The following is a 23,894-nucleotide window of genomic DNA, read 5'->3' on the forward strand; positions in this document are numbered from 1 at the left end:
GATGTATCTTTTAATATGTTTCTTTCATTAAAATGACAATTAAAAAAAAGCCAAAAATACTTTTTGAAGACAATATATAGATCAAGGCAGCATATAAAGAACCAAAATGAAAGGTACCCTGGTTTTATTTCACTGATAAAGCATGCAAAACTTTTACTGAAAAGACTATAAAAATCCAGTAAGTGTTCCTGGAGGTTTGTGACTGTAACATGGATCTTTTGGTAAAATTATAAACTAAACTAAACTAAATCTATGAACTAAATGGCAGAAATGTGGGGGTTTTTTCCTTTGGTTATAAAAAAGCAGGTGCTTGAGCTGAAAATGTAGCAGACCTAAGATCTAAAAAGCACTATCAGCTTTTATAAGGTAGCAATATTGTCTGGAAAAATGAAAAAAATAAATACCTAGCCCTCCCAAAATACAGATTTGAGGGAGTTCAGCCAAGATCATATTAATCAGAACATGATTGAACACCCTCCCTTCTAAGACAATGTAAGGCAGCACATTTATACTGTAAAGCCAAGACAAAGCTAAAACTAGCATGACCTCAAATAGTACAGTTTTTATAGAAGTGAGCAATACCTATTATGAAAGCAGGGTGTCAGAAGACTATCGTGCATTACCCTTCAAGCAAATGAAAAACTAATTTTTTAGAAACTGAAACACTGATTACTTCAATGCATTTTAAGGAGCAACTTAATGAAGAACTGTCAATGGTTGCTCACACAGAATTGCACGCATACTAGAGCTCCTCAGGACACAGTTAAGAAACTCTATTTAGATAGATTTTTTTTTCCAATATATTGGTCCAGTTAATTATGATGTAAAAATATTTGAAAAGGACAAAGGTAGTAGGCTGTGTCTCTGGATGCCTCTATGACTTAAGAGAGTGAGATATACTCGTATACCAAAGTGATGGATTGTTGATATCAAAATTATATAGTAATACTATTGTATGTGTTCCAGAAAAATCTTTTTTATGGGCACACATTTTAAGGCCAAGAGAAACCAGTAAGGTCAGAAGAAGACATCTTTTTTGACTTTTTCTGTAAAAAACATGAGTTTTCTGCCAGCAATTTCTGACTCAGCAATTCTGACTGGAATTTCTCTAGAACAGCTCAGGTAATAAAAATTTTTCTTGCATTTTCTAGCAAAGTAAGTACAAAGAAATATGATAGTATTGAAAATGACAGTCCCTCTTATGTATTTGTGACTAGCATTATCTTCAAAAATGTCAACAGGTCCTGCTGCTGCTCTTGTTCACTCCCTAGAGCCACATTTTGTTCCCTTTGCTTTGCATTGTTTTGGCCTTTGGTGCTGAAATAATGCTGAGAGCTTTGGCTTCCATAGACAAATTTTGTTAGAATTATTTGCTTTGGACTCCAGTATCTTGGTTGCTTGACTAAGAGATAACAAAATTGTCAGAAATTATATGGAAGTCACTTTTTAAACCTAATTGTAGGATGTCACTAGAACTTCAGATAATGCTGGATCTTGACATTAGGACCATGTAGGATGTGAAACTATAAAGTTTCTTTCATGGTTCTGTTTTTCCTTTTATTCCACTTGCAAAACCTAATCAATTGTATTTTCCCAAAGTTTTTTTGCTGAAATTTGCCTTGTTATTGAGGATTAATATCAATGGTGCACAGCTGGGGAGTGAGTTTGTAAGTGTACAAGAATGAGCAGACTTGTACCAGCAGGTCGCTACTGAAACCCACCCACAAGGGCTGGCAGCAGAGAATGCCTCCTAAGAAGTTTTTTTCTTTTCCACTCGGTGAATATGGCACTAACTAATGGGAGAGAAATGTTGAGAATCATTTGTTTTTTGTTGAGATCTATGAGCCAAGTTAATTGTTTTGTTTGTCTGATTTATTATACTTGAATGGATAAAGTGTTATTAATATTGCACTTTGAGCAAGAAGTTAACGCCAGAATAGTCAAAACATTACTCATCTGGTTGGAATACCTCAATTTTATATGAGGGAACAAAATTAGATATTCTTTATAGAATGTGGATATCTGTAACTCACTTCAGCTCAAAGTGGAAGCATGTAACAGCAAACTTTATGCCCGTATATTATCTGTCTCTGCAATAGTCTTCCAAATAGCTGTTTCTGAAAAACAGAAGTGTTCCTATTTTTTATACATTTTAGCTATTCTGTCCAAGTCAAATATTGAAATGGAAATGGAAATTAGTGACTATTTCTTGGTCTCCAAAATAAAATATATTTGACATGATCAAGTGTTTAGGGCTTTCATAAATGTGTCATCAATGTCTAAATATCAGTTACTTGACATAATACCTAATATTTACTTCATTTTCTCCTTATGAGCAACTTGGGAATGAAAGTATTTTTTCATTGTTCCTTGCTTGTTTAGACAATAATACAGATCAAGCAGAAGTAATTCCAGAGACAGGGTTAGAGCACCAGGCTACAGCTAATTCTGCAGCTGCTTCTCATAAGGGCTTGCACTCACCCCCTGGTATCTCATGTAGTTGTGGCCAATTGTGTTCCTGCATGTTGAAATCACAGAGCATGATATGTTTTCACTACCCATCCTGCTCCTTGCACAGCAACTTAGCATCACTGCAGGATGCTGTTATAACTTGCTTGAATCTTTCTTTTTTTGCTCTGAAAGGTTGATATGTCTTCTTGTATAAATATCAACCATCAAATCTCTTAGTATCTTTTTACTTTTTTCTTCCTTTTCTTCTTTCTTTCTTTCTTCTTCATCAAATCCTAGATCAATACCACAGATCAACACTAGAGAAAAGCAGAGTTGTTGGGGTAGGGGATTTTCCTTCCCAGACATATTTTCAGCAACTGTTCTGCCATAAGGTGGTAGAACCTTGTTCTGGAGTCTGAGATCTGCAACATCTTCGTAGAGTCCTGATATCATAATGGTTTGTCAGCTGAAAGCAGTCCAATGTTACTGCTGATCTGTGCATTAAGAGACTTATGGCTTAGAATTAAGAACAGCAATTAGATCCAGAAGCAAGTGTGTATACATCAGAATGTGTACAGCCCTGGAGTAACGTGTTCCTAATACTCATATTAAACAAATTGTGATTTGTGTGTCTTTCCTTTTCTTCTTCAGTGAGAGTTAGAGACAGTGTAGAAATTACTGTAGGAAGCTCTTGGTCTGGGAGAAAAAGGTTGTCTTTGGAATAAATATCACAGTGAAAACTTTCCAGCCTAAGCCTTTCATTAATTTCTCTGTGTCATCTTAATATATTTAAACTCTGTAAGAAATTATGCTGCAAAAAGTTCTCCGCACATGTACTTTTTCCTCAATTGAAGTGCATACCTTTCAAATTATAAACTTCCTACTTGTCCTAGGAAAATTCTCACTGTATAAATAATTGAACTCATCTGCTGCAAACACAAGTATTCTTTCTCTAGCAGTCTAAAATATATGCCTAAATACACATTTTGTACTTAGTGCTTTAAATAGTAATTACTCCTGTGAAGTCACTGGAAGCCCTTAAAAGGATTTGACAGTTTCCCCACAATCTTTCAGTGAATGTAGTAGCTGGGCTGTGCAGTGCTACATCCACTGATAATTCAGCAGCTGAGGAACTCAGGAAAGCCTGCTCCAAACTTCTCAGCTGTTGACAGGCTTGACTTGCTGAGAACACTGGTTAAATATAGCACAAGCGAGCTGAGCTCAACGAAGTCATTGCTGTAACATTGTGTGAAGAGACCAGAAGAGGGGAAATACAATCTGAGAACTAAACTGCCAAAGCCTAACACCACCTAGCAACAGTTGAAAAAACTTTTAAACAAAAGTCTGGGTGAGACACAGACAGAGTACTCCTACTCCTCCTGCCTGGGATTTCTGTGAGAAGCAGCTCCGGTCTTCTTCTTTTCTACCTTGTTTTCTTCATTACTTTAACTGCTGGTAGACCTAGAAACGTGAGAAAAGTTTCTGTCTTTGTGTTCTCCTGAGCTGGAGCAGTCTACTGCTGTGGCAGTGCTGTGGGACAAGCTACTGCGATCTTACAGTGTTAAAGAACATACTCCTGGGTTCGTGTTGCTGACAGGTAAGACTGAGCTCCAAAGCCTTTTTTGTTTTTTTTTTCTCTTACAAGAACTTTTGTTTTCCAGTGTCTTTTTTACAAGAATTTTCTTTTCTAGTGTATATTGTCTTTTTCCTTCTTTGAACAATCTTCTGAATGGTTTGAAAATATTGTCAGTAGATGAAAGCTGGGATAAAAGTTTTAGATTTTGGGGTTTTTTTTATACTTCCACCATAGAAAAGCATTGCTTAAATAACTTTTGCAGTTCTGAGAACAAGCACAATCAAGTAGCTAGTGGTAATATGAAAAAGTGTGCATAGATTTTGACATGTATCTTGCTTATATCTGCTTACATGCTGACAGAAGATGAACCAACATTTAATAATAGAATACATATCATCCCTTACCAATGATAGTCTAGCAGCTATTAAAAACAGTGGCAGCCTGTGTGATAAATAAGAGGAAACAGCCATTCAGTAACAGAATTAACTTCGTGACCCAGCGCATTTGTACTTTTTGTTTCCTTATTAACTCACACGGACACACCTGATGCCTTTGTACTACCTTTGTGACAACAGCTCTTGGTTCTTTCTCTTATACTTATTTACATATAATGAATATTAATGTCTGCTCATTTGATTAGCTGTATAATTCAAGTGTCAAAAAGACTGGCCTTATGTTTATTGTACCTAAGTGTGCTTGAGCTGGGTCATTGTTTCTAAAGTGTATGTTTCTTCTGGCAAAATAAATGAGAAACCAGTTCTCAGATGTTTTAGCCTGACAGTAGAATGGAAGCCTGATTGTCTGTTGGAAATGCATGTCCTATGACCCCATAAGGCTCATGTAATTTAAAGGGAGGAATTGCTTAATATGATTTACTTTGTCTAAACTGATAAAAGCTGTTTGAACAATTGAAGAATGAATTCTACCCGCCCTCCCCACCACATATTTTAAAGCCGTTTTCTCCAAAGAAAGGAATCGAGTATGCATGAATCTTTAAAAGACATACTGATTATGAGTTCATATGCAATATGAATGCAGTCGTGAAAGCAAAGATTTAAGGAATGCACTTAACCCAGGCAAACCCACAGATTTGTATAGAATTGTCTCAGATGAAAAATATTTGTTGTTCTAAAGAAGGAATGAACTAACTGAGTCTATGCTGACTGTCTGTGGTGTTTGACACTTAGTCTATGGACTCTGGGAGTGCCTCGGGGAGATGAGAATGTCTTGCTTTCACTAAATAATTCTAGTTGCATCCCTGCATACTACATAAATGACATCAATACCACATCTTAGCAGTGGATGGATTGGATGGAATTAAAATACTTTGAAGCAACTTTGATTTGGTGACTGAGAATGTAACTGCCTGTGAAACAACAAAATAAATGAAGTATTAGGATAGAAAAAAATTCTTAAAAGCAAAAAATAATAAGTTTACATTTTATTTCATAGCAAGGGGCACACTAAAGCACTAAACAGAAACACTTTTTGGCGGCCATGATTTAATGTGATAATCATTACTGTGGAATTACTAGAGCACTATGGTATCCTAAATCTAAATCTCAAAAGAAAACTTTGGAATTACTTTTTAATAGGGACATATCCTAAGAAAGTTATTTTTTCGTAAGAAGTCTATACAGTGAGGATTAAAACCGAGACAATATGATTTGTATAGTTTTTGTCATCTTGACATTTAAGTGAAAATTACTGTTTCTTCTCTTTAGTGAAATTTTTGGCAAATTAAACTGTGGAGAAATGACCTTCTGAATATATAGGGATGGCAAAATCTGGGAAAATGATATGCTGATATCGACTGCTTTTTCAGTTTAGTTGTTGCTCAGCATAATGTGTGGTTTTACAACTTTAGTTGTCTTGCACAATTTACTTTTAGCAAAGTTTTTAAAATCAAAAGGCATATTTATTAGCCTGATAACTATCAAATGAAGTGACATTTGAACAGCCTAATAGCAATTTCCAACTCTAACACATTGTGATTTTACATACATCTGTCTTCCTTTCCACTTCAAAATGGAGGAGGAGGCTAAAATTACTTTTCTCAACAGGTGTCCACAAAGAGGCTTTGGGATTTTCCAATCAAATCTGTGGAATATGTAATGTGGCTATTCAACAGATGGTTTCATATTTGAAAAACAGCCAGTTCTCCTACTGACTACAGTGAAACCAAGGTCCATTTTATATCAAATCAAAAAGTAGTTTATGTTTTGGTGATACAGTCCATTGTAGAGATTTTTGTGGAAGACAAGTAGATGTAGCATATCCATTTATTTTCCCCATTTAGTATTATTTTTATTTTGTTTATATTAGAATAACTGTGGAGTTAATGGTGCCTTTAATGGTGCTAAAGACTGTGTATTCCTCCCAATATGAATCCACTTTCCAGCCTCTCTGGCTTCTTCATTTACCTTCATTGAAGCAATATTATAATTTATTTTATGTTAATGTTTATTTATTATAAACTATTACTTAATTATTATATTTATTTTATTATCATTTTAGCCAACCTAGCCACAGCTAATTCATCATCTTAACTGAGTGTTTTTTTCATCACCTCAGTCTTTCAATCTCTTTATAGAATATCTGCTTGTTTTTAACACCAAATTCAAAGACTTGAAATTCGTCTTCAAATCTGAGCACTGTTTGGTCCCTGCTTAGATATGCCTTGATTTTCCTGTACCTCTCCTTCTCATATCTGATAGACTATTAACCTTCAGCTCTGGTGTTAGCTGGCCCACCTTCTACGATACTGGCTTTAGTAAGCTAGAAATTGTCATAAGAACACAGGACTTTTCTATAGTGCCACTCACTGTAGCACCTGACACTCATATCGTGAAAAGACTGAACATTAATATTAACAGAGCTGTATCAACCAAGGTAGGATTCCTGAAGATACAGATGTGCTGTCTGGAAGCAACCTGTGGAGTAAGCATTAGTAAATTAGGAAATCTCTATTTTGCTAGTATGCCCTGTTTTGCTCCTTTGGCTCACAATTTCACCACTGTAGCCATTTCCATACTAAAAGGTGTGTCAGTAAAACTCCTTCTGATACAGGATTTTTCTGCTGGCACAGAGTCCACACATGCTTAATTTAAGGCTTTTGGTAATCTTATCTAATTCATCTGATGTACCCTCAGGCAGAAATTAAGAATGTGCCTCAGAGCTGTGCCAGTCAGAGGTCAGCTTATGCCACTGAACTAAGAGTGAGATTTCCTTTGAATTCAATAAGATCAGGTTTTAGTGTTCAGTAATTAACAGATAAATTTCCCTCAAGAGCATTTAACAAAATGGATCATCTATATTCCTGTCCAAACATTTTTTTTCCTAAGAGACATTTTACTTTTCCTCCAATTTCTTGTTTCTTCTCTTCCTTTCTCAAGGTCTGTCATTGCAGGTTGCCATGCAATTTGAATATATAAACTGAATTTGGAGTAGGGAATTTTGTCCTTATACATATCTAAAATGCTATTTGGAGAAATAGAGTGAATATTTGTGAAGAAGCCAGATGAAACAACAATATGAAGGAAATGGAACTCAATCTATTCATGCTTCCTATTTCACCAAAAATATTTAGTATATAAAACCTAGGATAAGAACTGAAAGCTGGGAAGATAAAATAGTGTATGTGATAAAATAAAGTTATTCTGTTCTATAGAATAGTTTCAGTATTTCTTTACAAGAAGCCCAAAGACCTAAATTTTTCAGCTTCACCATCTTATTGTGGTTATTTTAATTTTTAGCTTTTTCTCTTTTCATTTCTCTCAGTGTTTCCTACTGAAAGTTGTTTCCTAATTTTATACAGTATACTGGTAATTATTTTGGGAATACAGGCTTTTCTTGGCTTTGGATAACTGAGGAAACAATTCATAAAATATTAAAATTTCTTAACCTCTCTTTTTCTATTTAGTAGCTAGTATTTGTACCACGTTAGTGCTAGTAGAACTTGTAATAGTCCTGTAGTTATGCTTTGAGGTTAGGTGTCCAAAGGACAGAAACAATCGTGCCTATGTCCTGATGAGAAGAAATAGTGGGAGTCTCTGATCATGTTGAAAATTGTGTGACACATAATCTATTTCTGAAAAGCATGCCTTTCAGAGTACTTGATTAGATTTTTCCTTTTATTTTGGGTCTTTTCACCTACTCCTCCTGCTTCTGCAGATAATCTGTACTTTCTATATTACTTTTTATTCTTAGCATCATAGTAACATAAGTACTAATATCAGTGCAAACAGAAAGTCTGCCTATGTTGGGACAGCTGTGCTTTTCTTAATTCAAGATGGCTTTGCCCTCTCATTCTCATTCTGCTTTGACTGGACCATATCTCTAAATCTAAATCCACAAGTAAAGCATACAAATTGTAACTCTGAAGATGATGTATAAGATTACATAGATTGTGGCCTCCTCCACAATGTTTTACACACTCAGAAATACAGAGAAAGAGACAATTCCTACAATTAAAAGCTTAATTAAAACTTGATGAGAAATGTATATGTGTGCGTGCATGTGTGTATGACTGTTGTAAGAAAGGAAATGTTTTTTGGCATTACAGAATGCATTGCTGAAGGAGTGGGACAAACACATCCGAAGTACAGGGAAATAGGCTGGAGCTTGTACTTTTTCCCTTAAATGGACAACCCATCTGGTTGCTGTGTGCTGACAGAAGCAAAGGGGTGTGTGAATCTAACAGACTGCTGTACTTTGTCCAAGTGAGTCACATTTCAAAGCTGATAAAATGACAATTAAAATCTTAATTGTCTAAGATGTGGCCAGAGTCAGTCAGATTTAAACAGGTGGGGTTTCAGAACAAGAGCAAAAACCTCAATCAATTTGCAAAGAACTTTTCCAGTTTGATTTATACGCTTTTAGAGCTCTTTAATACAATAAGGGCTGCTTTCATTGCTTTTCCTTTTTGGGGAAATGGTGTCAAAGACCACAGTGTTTTGTGATTTGTGCTGTTCAAAAGTCTGTTCCAGTGCATATGTAAAAGTGACGTTTTGGAAGCTAAATCCATTTTCTGAAGTCCACAGTATTTAGAGGCTCGTGTGTTTGCAGGAGGGAGGCATCTAACTAACTAGTGTGTTATGGCTGTGGATAGCAAGACCTACAGCTCCACTAATAAACTTTAAAAAAAAACCCTGATAAAAAAAAAGGATTCTACTGGAGTAACGGAAAAGGATTTTTTTAGAAACTGGTTTCAAGGCTGGCCCTATTATAAAAAAAGTAGTTGAAAATGAAAACTCATGTGTCCTTGGTACAAGAATTCTCTCTGGAGTTTATCAGCCTGCTTGCATTTTTCAGAAAATACAAAGTAAATGAATACAACAGAAAGCAGGAGACTGCTCGCATCAGTGTAATCGAATTGCTGCCAACTTGCCTTGTTTATCTAAGAGATCTCTGTGAAAATAAGGTCTTTCCCACACAGGCATGAGTCATGTAATGGGGCTTCAGCTTTCTAATCCACACATATCTTTACTAACCTGTTTTAGTGCCTGTTTCTGTAACTGAATGAGATCTTGACAACAGGAAGGGAGAAGTAATGGTGAGTTCATGGTGCTATTTCAGTGTAATAACCTGAATGCTAAGGAAACGATGCAATTTCCATTTATTGGGAAAACTGCAGTTACTGTGACAACAAATATACACTGAAGAAAAACATACACAACTTATCCTCGAATTCGAATTTGTGAACACAGTAGAGAAGGTATTCATAAAACCTCACGCTATGTGGTTATATGCCTCAAAGAACATTCTTCCTTTTATTGAAAAAATGACCATAGAAATAGCCATATGCAAGGACATGAATGAAAGGGTGGGAAAACACATGTGGGTAATGATGACTGGTTTGGTCTAAAATACTAAAATATAATTAAGCATATATTTATCATGCTAAAGTTATTCAATTCCTGTGTCTGTCATTCCTAATTATCCCCAAGATCTCACTTGTCTCACCCTCTGTAATTGCAAAACCTCTTGGGTCCAACTTTTAAGGTAAAGGTTACAGTAGTTCTTCTATAGTGTGTTATTTCTTCTCCTTTTATTCTTCAACAAGGACTTCTGTAATGAAAAGAAACATAAATTATATTCCAGTAGATAAGGGTTTCAGTTCCTCAGTCTGATAAAAGCCTTTAGAGAAAAATAAACATTCCAATTTTTGATTCTGGGCAGGAGACAGAAAGAAGGGAATGATGCCATGCTAGATGTCCTCAAGCATGTTAGACATAGCGCAGAACAAGATGTCCCTTCTGCACAGAAGGACATACATGGCAGCAGAGCTCCTGAGTGCCAGGGGAACCATGTGTTATGAGGCAGCTGGCTATGGAACCACTGCTGCTTCCGAGGCATGAGACAGAAGTGAGAATCTGAGTCACAAAAGGCAGCACGCTGCAGATAGTAAAAGGCAGGGTCACAGTGGCATATCCTCTGAATGAGAGGTGCCACTTATTTACAGAACCAGAATTCAGGTGAAAAGAAGTCATCCAGTCTCACTTAAAGTGGGACTAACTCCAGATTCTGATCAGATTGCTTGGGGCTCTTGAGAATTTGTAATTTATAATTATTCTACAGTCTCACATCTTTGTGATCTTTGGATTACAAAGTTTTGGACATGACTGGCCAAGGAATATTTTGCCAGAGATGATAATCAGTGTATCAAAATACATACACTGAATAAAAATGGCTGGAGAGATGGTTGATAGTAACACAAATCATAGGTATTTGGCACTTTCAAAATTGAAAAAGAAGCAATATTTGTAGTGGGTTTTTTGTTTGATTTTCTTATGTTCAATGAGTTATGTCCTAAAATGGGAATAATAAAGACCAAAAGTCTTGTATGTAATTTTTTATCCTAGCTTGCTCCAGCTTTCAGAATGCACACCATCTTCCTTCTCCTCCCTGCCACATACTATTTGAAAGCAAAACATTTAGAATCAGGTACCCATTAAGGTGCCATCTCTGTGCAAAAACAATTATGTTAATAAAAAGGTTAAGTATATTCTATCTTAATCTTTCCAGGTAGTCCAATAAGTTGAAAGGCTAGTATTGAGATTGTAAGTAATATGCAAATAAGGAAGGAAAAACAGATGCTACTTTTGAGGAAGGAAACTCTGGAGACTGCTTCCACTGCTGAGTTCACTTTTCTCACTGAACATCTCTTTCCAATTGTATCATAATCAGGAACAGAGCATGATGCACATATGGCAAACAGGCTTCCTAGATGGAGTTCTGGTTAACCTGAGATTAGTTTGCACTCTTTTGTTTAGAAAAGCCCTTCGTGTGGAAGCATCTAAATTTGCCTGATAGTGATTACTGTAGCATGAAGCAAGGACAAAATAGAGGCTTTGTGGCACTCAAAGGGATATGGCAGTCTTTCCATATAGGATTTCTCATACCTGGTAAGAATTACCACTGAAGACAGGTATTCTTCTTCTCTTCAGGTAATTCAGAAAATAATGCTCCTAAAACTGGAACTGTAACTAAAATATTGCCATCATCAGTACAGATGGGTGGAAGAAGACTAGGGAATTCTCACAGATGGTGGTATTAGAGGTCTCAGATTCCATTGTACTTCTCTAGGGCAAACTCAGCCCATGATGCAGAGAGGAACTCGAGGAGCTGATATGTCTTGCGCGTGCACACACACACACAGAGGTCGTACAAAGTACCCTTGCAGCTTTTTTAAATAAAAGTGCTGCTGTATGCTTCAGTGGGGCTTAAGTTAATGAGAAAGTTAGCGTGATTTAGAAAGAAGAGATCATACTTTGAAAGACACCAGAACAAGCTGGGACAGACAAGAAATGTTTTGGCAAGAGGCCAGGGAGCTGTGTTTTAAAGATAAACCTCTAAACCATGGGTTAACCAGATAACAGCATCTTTAACTACCTGCCTCGTATCCATGTGGGCCAAGGTTTCAAAAGCAGCTTATGAGTTTGAGGAAAAAAAAAGCTAAACTCATTTCTCTGCTTTTAGAGAACATGTTCTTAAACCCCAGATTATTTTGGAACAGCATTTTATTAAAAAGATTAAGGGGGTACAATGTAAGTACCTTTGATATAAAATTTGATGTATTTACAAGTGGAAATTTACAGGATTTACACAACAGGATTGCTGTGGTACTTGGGAGCCCAGGAGGAACTGTTTAGAGCCCTCTCTGTGATAGTGACACAGCTGCATCATTCCAAGAAAACAAATTCCCTACAGTAATACAAACTTTTAGCCTCTGTTCAGTATCACTAGCAGCCACACAACCTTTATCACTACAGGTCTCTGAGAACTAATGAAGTGCTAGAAAAATACATGATAGCTATAGACAGTGTAATGAGTTTCTCCTTAGCTTAGCACAAAAGAAACATAGGAAAATATCAGAAATAAACTGAATAATATACGTAAGTGTTCAGTGAATATCCTTAACGTAACACAACAGTTGTAATAGTTTGTTAAGGAGTAACAATTCTACAGGAGCAGGTACAATTCTACAGGCTATTGATGTCAACTCAAAAAATCTCTCCAAGACAGCAGTGACTATCTAGAAATGAGGCAAGCATAACTGCACACAAAGAGGGTTAATTATCCCAGCATTAGTTGTACAAAGACTAAATCACATTGCAGGAAACAGGCTGTAAGAGTGACAGATAGATTCCTGATAGATTCCTTATTCATGAGAGGTACTTTGCTAAATTCAAAATTCAATATTCTCCAAAATATTCATGTAATATTTGAATTTTGTTGTTTATCCCTTTGAAATAATGTTACCTTAAAATGTGAGGTGGTAGTTGTCACCGGGGAAAAGGAATCTGGTTAAATTGCTGGCTTTCACATCAGGGACTCCCTGTATGACTCTCAGCAAGTTATTTACTTCTAGACTTCTAATAACAACCTGGAATGTTACAAGAATAAACATAGCTGTGACTTTCACACTCTGAGATGTTGCAGTATTGAACATCATGTCAACAGCTTTGAATAAGGAGACTTAAATAGCCCTCCTTGGAAACCAGATTCTGCTGGGAGAAGTAGCAATAGAAATTGAATTAGTCTGACTGACAAGAATATGTATTTTTGGAGGAGCTCCCCAGAGGAAAGCTTAACTATGGGTCAAAAGTCAGCCATACTGGTAAAACACAGCAGAAAAAGGAAGGAAAAGGACCAGGGATGTGACCAGGAAGCTTCAAGAAGAGAACCAGAATAGAAACCAAACTAGTGTCAATATTAAGATGTTTCAGGAAAAACAAAACCATTCTCTCAGGTTCAGTTGTACCAGAAGTAATTCACAGGGCAAAGAGGGTGCTGTCAACTCGTGGGCTTGTTGTTATTTTGGGAGTGCTTAGAACAAGCTTCCTAGTACAAGAAGGAGGCTGCTGGGGAAGAAAAAATCTTGGAGCAGAAAGGACCTTTGAGAGAAGGGGTGGGCAAGAGGTGACTGCCCAAATTAGCTGGTGGTGGGGCAGCTCTGGATCCACTGTGGGATTGAGGGGAGACTGCACAAACCTCATGTAATGTCTGGAGGAAGAGAAAGCATCTAGAAAACAGAAATGTCATATGTTGCTTCCTGTCTCCTGCAGGCTCAGTGGGTAGCCAGGTTCTCCAGTCATGACTGCTTTGTTAAAGCAAGGTGGCAGCTCAAATGACTCTTTTAGCAACTGAGATTTTTGATTAGGATTTACCCTAGGAATTAGTAATGCCTTATATGACTCTTAGCTTTAATTGAAATCAGAGAAAATTAGAAAAAATACTGTCCTGATGTCTTCAAGAAAGTTGAAGTCTCTGACCTAAGGATGATCTGCTACCATGATGTATTTCTTTAAAATCTCCTGAAAAACAACTTTGGAGGATTTTCTCAGGATTCTGAACACCATGGTTGGCAATACCAGTAGACAGAAGAGACAGTGAGTTTGGGAGCAGGGCAGAGTCCCGCTCTTACATATGTGCCACTGCACAGAACAGGCCACAGCTGCTGAAACACCTTCAAAGGCAACATGGGTCAGCCACACTGTGCCCTGCCATGGTACAATGGCAGTGACAACTACAAAGGAGGCCTCAAAACTATCCCAGATCAAAATAGGAGATCTGGAAATTATTTCTTAGTTTACTTGTGGGCCTTTCCAGGTGTAGGAAAAAATGGGGTAATAAATGACCCTTCGCTGGATTTCATGAAAGGGAGCTCAGGTCTTGGTTGCGAGAGTTCTCCTGAAAAAAAGATGTGAAATATGGAAATCCAAGCAGCCACCCACATGCTTGGGTGGACCAGCACAGGAAACTGATCTGCATGTCCTGCACTGCTGGAAGAGGAGTGAAAGCCGTAGTCCTGCCTTGGACCATGACACAGGAAAGGGCTGTGGGAAGATAAGGACAATACACCTACCAAAAAAGGGTATGGGAGAGTGAAAACTCAAAGTCTCCGGGGGTGGTTATGTTCAGTTGCAAGAAAGAGATGTAGAAAAGAAAAGAAACCAGTGGTACCCTTTTAAATGATCTAAGCCAGCTTAGGAAACCAGTTAATTTCACTCAAAAAATAGGGACCTACAGTAACAACATTTCAAAGGCTCAAAGAATGCTAGGGAGTTGCATATGGTGCAGCACTGAAGTGTAGCAGCATTTCAGCAAATGATTTGACATTGTGGAGAGTGGAGCTTCTCCCCATGCATACAATGGTGGCACCCATTCTCTTAAAAAAAACTCATGCCATACTTTAGCAGACTATGAGTTCAAAAGGTTTATTTAAAGTCTCACGGCAAATTGTAGCATATCAGAGGGGATGTTTTTGGTTTTTGGTTGTTGGGTGGGTTTTGGGTATTTTTGTTTTGTTTGTTTGTTTTCGGTTTGGTTTATTGTTGTTGTTGGGTTGTGTTTGGTTTTGTTTTTGTTTGTTTGTTTGTTTGTTTTAACTTAGGAGTTTTCTTTTCTTCTTTTTACAGTGAAAAAACAAAGTTAAGTCCTCGGGGGTTTGGCCCTACTGTGTCATGGCTGAACTTAATATCTAATCTCTCAGTTCCTTTGTACAGCCTACTTCATTCTTGTTTTCCTGGTATAAAAATTAAGGACTGAGTAACAGAGAGCTAGTAACCTTGTTTCAGGGTGGTCATTTGGTTGCTTCTTTGATCAGGCAGTTTGAGATGCTTCAAAACAATTTAGTGTATCTTCTCCAGAGGATACATATACATCTCATCTCTGATGTGCATAAGCTCCCTTGGCCTCCGTCCAGGAACATTCACATTTCCTGACTCATGGCAACCGTAGCCTGTCTAGTTGTACTTCATTAGCAGCAGCTCAAAAATCAGAGCAGTATTCTGCTGTTGCATAAGTTTTTCCAAGCAGTAAACAATAAAACACTGCCACAAGCTTTATTACATTTATCTTGGAATTCAAGATCCTGAAGAAACTGCTGCTTATTATTGTTTTCTTTAATGACAATCCAAAAAGAATGTAAGATGCTATTCTTGAATAAATATTGTCAGGATAACTTAGTATCTTAAAAGGAAATAATTCTAAAAAGGAAGAATAAATGCTACAGAGGTTACAATAAGCCAATATTTTTTCTTCCAGCTGAGAAACTTAGTTATGATTTTTTATTGTCATCAATTTTACTTTTGTATCAGAATTTACACCAAAAAATGGTGAGGGCAAATTAAAAGCTACAGAAGTGGAAAATAATTAGTAGGAAAAATTACATTTTATATAGGTAGTAACATACCTTCTAGTACATCCTATTCTAAATAGCTGTCCTTTACTTGCATCTCAAACCTTTATTTAAAACATTTTAAAAGCAGTAGCATTATCAACTGGCTCCAAGCAGCTCAGAAAATAAATGGTCCTTGACTATTACTGGGGTTCTTCCAAAGAAAAATCTGTCTGACTCTAAAATCTATTTTGGAGCTACGACTGCTCCACTCCCCTGCTTGTGGCATGATGCAGCTGCTCTTTCTTTAATATTTTTGCTGACAGCTACAGCTGACGGATAACATTTCAGTTCACCCCAACATCAACTGTGTCTCAAGGCTCCCTTACTTAGACTGAAAATGTTACCTTCCTTGTGGCTTTACCTGCATCACAGTGCAACTGTGTAATTGTACAATTATTCCTACTGGTCACTTGTGACGGAGCAGCAGAAAGAGGGCTGCAGGAAGGTCATGTGCTGGGGAGCACATCAGCCATTTCATGGTTGCGAAGTGCGCAGCAACAGCTCCTGTTCTTTTCCTTCATCTCTTCTCCCATGCATAATAAAATAGGCAACTGAGTCTGCATATAAAAGTATTTTTTGTATATATAACTCTGCAGTATATCAACTGATATTTTACATTTTACGTTAGTTTTACGTTGTTAGTTTACGTTGTTTTAGTGTATTTGTTACCATGGTCAATTTAAAAAATATTTTATCTATCTTAATGTATAGTCCCCTAGGAAACAGGCTTAGATTTCTTGGTTCATAGAAGTTTTCATGTAATAATCAATCACTTGGTAATACTGTGGTGATTCACCCACAAAAGGAACTTTTTACAAATGTAGGACTGTTTTCCTCCCAGAGAAAATAAGACCAGTTACAGTACTTCCAGTTCTGTCCCTAAACATCTGAATCTGTTAGAAAGAAGAAGAAGCTGGAGGATTGGTTGCAAAAGTAGCCAACAGTAAGAGAGAGACACACGGAGAAAAGTGAAAACGAGGCATTGCTCAATTAGTCCCTTAAAGGAATTCTCAGGAAAATTAATTATGATATATCTGTACTTTTTTTGATTGATGGCTGAATTTAAAAACAAACAAACAAACAAACAGAAAAATGCTTTGCTGTGTTTTTCCTGGATTTGCAGTGTGGCCCACTAGTTTTCATTTGGATTAAATATTTTCCTAGATTGCAAAATACTGATTTTTTGGGAGGGCTCTTCCATCAAACTTTAAAGAACCGTAAGACAAGTGGGAGTTTGGAAATATGACAAAAAACAACCGAAACAACCCAGAAAGGAAGAGGTTAGAATACTTTATTGCTACAGTATAGGCATTAAAACACAGTCACCCACCTCCCAGGAAAGTACTTTGACTGTTTCACTCTTCACAGAAAAAAAAGTTGAATTTGTATGAAGTATTTAAATATTCATTGGAGTCAAAGCTGACACTTGGGAAGACCCAAAGCTCCATGCAAAGTCATAGAGTTGTTCTTATTCCCTGTGATCCAAAATTCACTTATTTTTATTCAAATATCCATTTTGAATCATGTGTATAATTTGAAATTTTATTCTCTGTAGTAAGAATTTAAAACACTACTGGCCTTTGACAGGGAATTAGGACATGTGGGGAAAAAAGGCAGAGGAACCATTTTCTCATAATTTTTCTACTTCACTCAAATAGTACTTCTGACTTCTTGTGATCTTATTATGAGGAAAAAAAATCAGAAACAGCAAAAGGAACTGTTTCCGGAGTTCTTATATTCCATTTTAATTTCTTGTTTCTCTGAAACTTTATACCAAATTTGACCCAAACCTGCTTCAGAGTACTCAAACCCATGCTTTTAGACAGTATGAATTCTTTACTAGATTAAATTGCCCAGCATAATTTTGGCTGCAGGCTCTAATCAGACTGTTCTGCTTCCAGTCCCCATGTGGTGGGATTCTCAAAGGGGCAAAGCCTTGGCAGCAGGATGGTTGTGTAGCTGTAACACCAGGGGCTAAGCGAGAAAAGCACATCCTTGAGCCTTTAGAGATAGTGTGCAGGTGTTTTTTTCTAGAGCCCATGGGAACTGATTTAGTGCTGGAGAACATTGGTATTAACCTCATATTCCCACTTCTCTGCATAGAGAGAACCTAAGCAAGCACAAAGCCATCACTGAAGAAAATATCTACCAGTACAAATAAATAATATGGTGTCACTATACTAAGAAGAAAGCAGGGAACCCAGGTTTTCTGTGAGTCGAGTGATGGTACTAGATTATGTAGCTTTTGACATTGCAAGAAACACCTGATGTATTATAACTGGTTTATTTTGCCTTCTTTGGTACAACTCTCCTTCCACAGGTTTTTCAAAGATGGCATAAACTTTGCAATTCTGTCCTGCAGTTCAGTGGAATCTGGATTCTAACTCTGAGGAGTAGGATTTCATCTGTGTAACCCCTGTAAACACTTTCTTTATGGAAACAAGTCTGCCTTAAACAGCTTGCATTAAAACTCCATTGTAGCTAGTGGGTCAAAATTCCCGAGAACCTCATTGCAGAAAAGTCTGGTAGTGTCAGATTGGTTCATCTTAAAAATGATGTCACAGTGCATTGCAGGCACGAAAACCCAAATTGCAGATGTTATGTTATTTTTACATATTTTTTGAGTGCTGTCAAAATAGGTCATTTCCAGATCAAATAAAGAAAAAGACTTACCAAGTTTGGCTAAAATAATTATAAAGAATATTTAGAAATTTCTTGGGGCATCTCTGAGAATGTGCTGTGTATGTCGGCTCATCAATCATGATCATGTCCTTTTTTCGTGTGCTGTCTGAGAAACTGTGATATCCACCAAGAATAAGATAGTGAAAGTCAAAACAGACACTATTTCTGATGTTTCAGTTACAAACAAAAATATATTAATTTATTTAACAAAACCTCCGTTTTATTTTTAGCATTTTTAAAAATGCTTCTTTTAAAACACAGAAGGAAGGGAATGGATTTCTGGATAAACAGTCTTATCAACATTAGGTACATTTTGAGTCTCATTGGTTTAATTCTAAGAGATCTAAGTCAACTGCTTCAGTAGCTTCCTCTTAAATTTTCTTTGCGAGTCCTTCCTAAAAGTCAAGATAAAACTGGGAAAAATCAAGATGATCCATTTTGATACTTTTGTGCAGTTGACACAGATTTCTCTGATCTAGAAAATAACCTAAAACTTTTAATAGAGGCATTTGAAGAGTTTCTCTTAGTCTCAAGTTTTGTTGTATTACTGGCGATATATAGCTAATCAATCAACTGTGGATTAGCAATAGATGAAAATGTGATGTATAAATGTGAGCAGATACTAAATGCTATATTAAAACACTATAATATTAGTCAGATATGCCAATTGATTTACAAATGCAATGTTAGGTTGGGATATATAAGAGAAGACATACTCCAGAACAAGCTGATACAAAAAAACCTATATCAGTCTGACATTTTTCATTACAAATCTGGTCTTGTAGCCCAGTTGTTTACAGCTTTGCCAAACTTCAGTTGTTCAGGCTGGATGTCTGGCTGAGTCTGAATTGTTTTTGGAAGTTTCAACTAGAATGCTTTGAGCATTTCCAAGAATTAGTTGAGAGAAAAGTCTTGTTTGCCCATGTGAAAACAATCCCATAACCATTTTACTGAAGAGCTTTAATGTCTCCACGTTCCAGAGTGATCTATCATAATTCAGCCAGGAAACCGCTCTGTGGCGAATTGACTTTTGCCATCCCTGTGAAAATTATGCCAGGCTAAGAGCCACTGGAAAGAATTTCACCAAGGATACCTGGTAGAGATTTGTAGCTAACTTTTCAGAATAGCCTATGTATGTTAAATGCTGTTGCAGTTCCTCGCATCTCACCTGTTGTGGCTGGCTTAGGCATATGCCATTTCCAGAGAGCACCTCCATGTCATAGTTACAGGGCTAAGTAATACTCTTCCCACAGCTACTTCTTCATCTGATGCTACAGCCTACAGCACAAAAAGAAATGAGAGGAAAGCTTTTGTTTTTTCTGTTTCAACAATAGTTTTCTCAGCAGAGCCTGTGCCACAGTGGGAAAAGATGCATGGATAGCATGATTGCTCTTGCTGCCAGGGAGGAACACTAGCCCTTCTATGATGCTTTAGTCAGGATTTCTTTGCCAGTAATAGGTATTGTCCATCACCTTTGCTATGGAATGAAAACGCTGCCTGTGGCAAGTCAGAGAATAATCAGCAATCACACTGACACTTTGCCAATGTAAATATGCTTTTATTAGAAATTTATCTGGATTTTCAGCTGACTCACATTTGGAACAAGAATTATCTCAGTTCATGTCTCTCTGTGGTCTGAGATGTGTCATTGCACTGTTCGGCATTCACCATTGCCTGGCAGGCAAGCTGGACTTCTCTCTGGGTCCCAGTGTCCACCTCAGCTGATCTTCGAGCTGTAAGCTTTGGAAGTGTTCATCTCCAATCCCTCTCTAATAGCTGCAACTATCCAACCTCACCCACCTACATGGCACCATACTTCCCTTCAAAGCTGCCTTCTTAGTTCTGCCATTTGGATTTGGAAACAGCGCAGGCTCCTAAGGCAATTTGCTCAACCTGCTTTACTCTCATAGAAACAGCTATGGCAGCTGCTGTTCCCATATTTTGACTATGCTCACTGTTCCTTTTCTCTCTGCTGCACTTCCCCTCAGGAATTCATTCCATCTGACTGTGCCATCTGTCTGAGTGCTTCTCACTTGCTTGCCCTCCTCTCAAAAGTCAGGGCTTTGCAGTTCTGCTGTGGTTTTGTAAAGCAACAATACAAGTTTCCACTTCTCACAGTTTTCTCCTTTTTTGAAAGCAATGTGGTAACAGCCATACGGAAAACAGTCAAAAATGTGTGGGCAACACTTTGGCTATGTCTATTTTCAGAAAATTAGACAATGCTAGTGCTGGTTCTCTGACCCTCATTCCAGTTGTCACCAGCTGCTCATACCTACATTATTAAACTGAAGCCTTCAAAATAGGTTGACTATGTGCAGGCTGCCAAGCCCTGGCTAAGCTGGTTCCCAACCAGGGACCATTCTAGGAAGACCACTGGTTAGCCCATGCCAAAATTTTGACCAAGGCCTGGCACTGTTTAATCTCCCAGTTTAGACATAATCATCATGTCATACTCATCTGAACTCATCAAATGCCTGGGATCATCTGAACAATCACATAAAACGTTTCTGTGTTATAAAGATATATGTTATTGTTATTGGATCAGACTTCTCTAAGATTACAGCTAGAGTGACTGCTTTCCAAGCATATTTTGAACTTCCAACACTGCAAAATTCTAGCATTGGAAAAAATTTTGTGGCACATGTTTAAACTGATTTTTAGAGTTAGCTGCTTAGGCATTATTTTAGTATATCTCCTCTGCATGCATTCTTTGGCTTTCTACTGTTCTTCTGCAAATGTCTGTTTCCTTGTACTCCTTTCATTAGATGAGTGAAAAAAAAATGAAGAAAAAAAGAGGAAAACCCAAACAACTATAAGAAAGCTCAGGGACCAATGTTTCCACCTGAACTGTTGTAATTAATGAGCACAGCAGATGATACTTTGGTCAGATGTTCCAAAGCTAATAACACTTCATTGGGTCTTCTTAGTTCCTCATGGACAAGGAATGCTTAGAGCTACAGGCACAAGTGTGCACAGGATTTCACAAAACTATCTCTTTTTCAAAAGGTAACATGTGAGCAAGAAAAAAAATGCCAGTAAAGTTTATTTTAATGGTATGTGGTTTTTGAGGACTATCTTTTATTGAACAGCAGTTCAGTGAGTAACATAAAAACTCATACAGGCAATTCTGAACCCTGTCAGAAAAAAAATAATTCTTGATGCATCAACAACTAAACTATAAACAGGCAATAAGCCAACCAGAAACTCAAATAACCACTTTGAACTCTTGGCTTCAGCAGAATGGAGCACATAACTTTTATGTTGTGAGGACACTAGGCCTTGTAGGGCTTTCTGCACTGTTCCACGCAGAAGTAGAGCATTGAGATTTGCAGCAGCTCATGAGGATTTGATGCTGGTTGAACTCCTTGACCTTCCTCTCTGGTGAAAGGACACTCACTGGTGGTGCCTTAAAGCTCCAGGAGTTGTTCCTGTTGTTTGTGAAGCAGAAACTCAAAGGCAACTCCATCCTGAAGTGATAGCATGAAGTACAAAGAACACCCCTTTTACAAAACTTTTCAATGCTCTGTGTACAATGCATGGTTTGTTAAAATTTGAAATTAATATATCACAATTTTAAAGCACACCAAGAGGACAGTTATCTGCCAACGTGCCTGTTCAAATCCTTCTCCAAGAGCTGATGAAATCACCTAACATAAAGCAGAACAGAGGCTGCATTCTTTACAGAGCTTTGAGTGATGCATATTTTACCAGCTCATCCATGAGAAAAGGATTCTTGAACAAAATGCCTAAGTGAAAGAAGAGATAATTTTTAAAATATGCTTATGTGGAATTTTAGTTGTGAAATACACCCTGAACATTGCTAATGATTTCAGATATAAGATTAATCTGCAATTGAGAAGCAACTAAATACACTTTCAAATTGTAGCTCTGAAAACATAATTCATGTTTCCAGTACTATTATCTTAAATAGTCTTTTTGGCTTTATAAAAATTTGGATACTGAATGTTCAAGAACTTTCAACTCCAGCACTAAGTCAGCTGAAAAGTTTCTGAGGAATAACTGTTACATCAACAAATATAAATCTCTAAATATATGTAAGATTAAGATCCTCGCTGTTCAAGATACCTTTAATTTTAGGTGCTTGAGGCATTACTGAAAGATTAAAAATGTTATTGAAAAGAGTGCTGTGAAATCTGAGCCATGGCATGCAATTTGTTTACATGCTCAACGATAAGCAGCATGCTTTGCCCTTCTTTCAGTTCACGAGAAGAGCTGATTTTGGATTTAATTTGAGGGTGAGGCAAGTACTTTTGAGATAACATTTTGCAGTTCCCTGCTGTTCTATTCTTATTTTTAGGCCCATTAGTTACTATTTTGCAAGAACAGCTTCTGCACTTGAACTGTTTAGTAATGGCAACAATTTTTTTGTGGTTTAAGAGTAACATAAGTCAGTTCCAGAGCACCTGCTGGGAGATACTATAATTTTTTGTGTACTTCTTCTGAGGATATAGTTAGCTTTTGTTGCTGTAGGGTATGAATTACAGTTTTGCTTCTAAAAATAGAAGCCTTTTGTATTTGAATGAAACAGTTCAATAAACCATCCTGAGTGAGATAACAATATGCTTTTCATGTCAGAATTATGGTGGGATAAAGAAGCCTTCTTTCAAAGGTCCCAGCCAAACCAAGCCATTTAAAATAGCTGAGCATCAAGTCCTTCAGTTTTAGTTCCATGTCCTGTCATAAGCAATCAGATGAAGAGAAAGAAGTTTACTAAATTAGTAGTAGGCCACTGACTGGTTTTCCCAAGGTGAGATTTAAGCCTTGCAACTTTTCTCTGCCAACCCCTGCAATTCAGTCAACTACAGGGAGCTCCACAGCGTAATTAGCATCAGATGGGGACTGCATTTGTGCTCTGCTCTGGACAAGAAAACAAACCACCTAACACGCAAACCAGTGGCTGAAAGCTGCTAGCAGGGGAGAGCAAGTGCACGGCAAGGATTTGAAACTTCCCCTGAGCACTCTTCCTGCCTTCATCAATTTTCAGTTTAAGAGATTGCCCGAACCCAATGTGGTTTATCTGGTTAGCAACCATAAGTGAGTATTTCTTCCAAGGATTTCTGATGTCTCCTTCCAAGTCATGTTAACTTCTGCATCCACGGACAAGGCATTCTGCAGATCTGCTGCTCAGTGTGTGAAGAACTGTCCCATTCTGTCTGTCGGTGGAGATTGCTTCAAAGCCTGTGTAAAGCAGAAATAACAACCAAAAAAGAGCAGGTGCCACATGACAGGAACATAGACTAGTTTTCTACTAGAACTCTATGCATTTGAAATATGTCGACGTCACCCACCTTCCTGGCTTCCTTCCCAGACACAGCCAGGACGGAAGACAGTCAGTACTGGAGCCCTGTGGAGCCCAGATCCCTGAGCTGCATATGAGCAAGGAAAGATAAAGGCAGATACTCCCTGGCTATTGTGATGCACAGAAATGATCTGATAACTCTGGAAGATCCTTGAGAACAGATATGCCTTTCACAAAAA

At 37.4% G+C, this 23,894-nt stretch overlaps 1 protein-coding gene across 3 annotated transcripts in view; it reads left to right on the forward strand.

Moving 5' to 3' along the window:
• The first annotated feature begins 3,660 nt into the window (after positions 1 to 3,660).
• Positions 3,661 to 23,894, forward strand: part of FILIP1 (filamin A interacting protein 1) — a 106,305-nt gene continuing 86,071 nt past the window's right edge. For 2 of the 3 annotated variants that reach the window (XM_027697071.1, XM_027697080.1), the window contains exon 1: positions 3,661 to 4,048. The gene's annotated coding sequence lies outside the window, so the exon portion shown is untranslated. The remainder of the gene's footprint in view (positions 4,049 to 23,894) is intronic. The other variant, XM_027697087.1, reaches the window with a different exon arrangement.

The sequence above is a fragment of the Neopelma chrysocephalum genome, unplaced genomic scaffold (genome assembly GCF_003984885.1).
Source record: "Neopelma chrysocephalum unplaced genomic scaffold, ASM398488v2 Primary Assembly neopelma1_23b, whole genome shotgun sequence".
In the NCBI taxonomy this organism is placed as follows: Eukaryota; Metazoa; Chordata; class Aves; order Passeriformes; family Pipridae; genus Neopelma; species Neopelma chrysocephalum.